At 43.9% G+C, this 1,390-nt stretch overlaps 1 non-coding gene across 1 annotated transcript; it reads left to right on the forward strand.

Moving 5' to 3' along the window:
* The first annotated feature begins 463 nt into the window (after positions 1-463).
* On the forward strand, positions 464-566 carry LOC136835987 (U6 spliceosomal RNA). The gene has a single exon (XR_010852325.1). It is a non-coding gene; the product is annotated as a U6 spliceosomal RNA (small nuclear RNA).
* The last annotated feature ends 824 nt before the right edge of the window (positions 567-1,390 follow it).

Raw genomic sequence — 1,390 nt, forward strand, 5'->3', positions numbered from 1 at the left:
GCGTAAGATTTTTTGTTGGGTTTGGCAACAACAGCTGGATGCTCTCATGAACCTTTCAAGATTCGAATCTGCCTGTTAAGAGGTACAGACTTTCACCTTCGTCTCCCTGCTTCGGGAACGATACAGAGCGTAAATCTGTCGTCTAGAGAGAGTGTTTAGTGGCTCTCCATTCGTCTTCCCGAGTTGAGGTGTTGGCCTTTTCTCTTGTCTCGCGCCAGGAGCGCGTTTGCTTCAGGCGCTTCTCACGCGCCTCACCTTGGCGCTTTCGCCGCGCGCTTAGCCATGACGCCGCGCTTACGCCAGACTCTCTTCTAGTACTTGCCACGGAGCCTCGCGTCCACGCCATGACGCCCGCGCTCACTTCGCCGTAGTATAGCTTCAAGTCTTGTGTTGACACCGCCCAGTTGTTCATCATGTCGCACAACTACCGCTTCAACATCTGATGTCCTTCTTAATTTAGCTAGTACTTGCTTCGCAGTACATATACTAAATTGAACGATACAGAGAAGATTAGCATGGCTCTTGCGCAAGGATGACACGCTAATCGTGAAGTGTTCCACATTTTTATGTTTACTATACGTACTCTAGTTGACGACTTCTTCGTTCGCTGGAGTTCCGCCACGATCGCGTAATCGGAACTACTTTCACCACTCACTCAAGACCCGCCAGCTGCGGAAGAACATCCTCTTTCGTCACAGCCTTTGTATGAAGAGAAACTTTTCGTCTTCTTCTTCTCTGATTATCAGACTCTGGCTTTTTCTTAAGGATCTGTTTCTGAGACTTTTTCAACCTTCTCTCCCTCTCTCCACCTTCGCAATTGTGTCTTTGTCTTAAGGGGGCGTTTGATGAAAAAATCGAAATCAAATTTTCTGGGATATTTTATATATGGCATCATACATATCCTGACTATCTTCTCAGAAAGTTTTATTTAAAAGTTCGCCACAGTTAGGAGTTATAAACAAAACAGTAACCTATCATAGTCAAATTACATTTTTCATATAATGTAAATGATATTGTCAGTATATCGGTGGTGGTAATTTCCTTTTAGCTATGAAATAATATCTAATGCGATCTATGGCAACCCTGTGGACATAGTACGCATCAGCTTAAAAGACAGGAATGCCACAGGGCAGTCAGTGGCAGTCAGTCAGTAGCAGCTCAGAGCGTGACTAAGTAAGACGTCGCGCTGGCCAACCTCAGCCGTGTTTTGACACTCGCTTCATTTAGCTTCATTTAGCGGTTATATTATTTTGCAGGTCTATTTTTGGCTTTTCATTATGTCATAAAAACATCAAACTGTGTAACGGCAAGCAAATAAATACACAGAGAAGCAAAAATATCGTTTTTTCTCAAAACTAAAGTTATCGACATTCAAACTGCAGGGGTCGAA

This window comes from Macrobrachium rosenbergii, chromosome 55 (assembly GCF_040412425.1).
Source record: "Macrobrachium rosenbergii isolate ZJJX-2024 chromosome 55, ASM4041242v1, whole genome shotgun sequence".
In the NCBI taxonomy this organism is placed as follows: Eukaryota; Metazoa; Arthropoda; class Malacostraca; order Decapoda; family Palaemonidae; genus Macrobrachium; species Macrobrachium rosenbergii.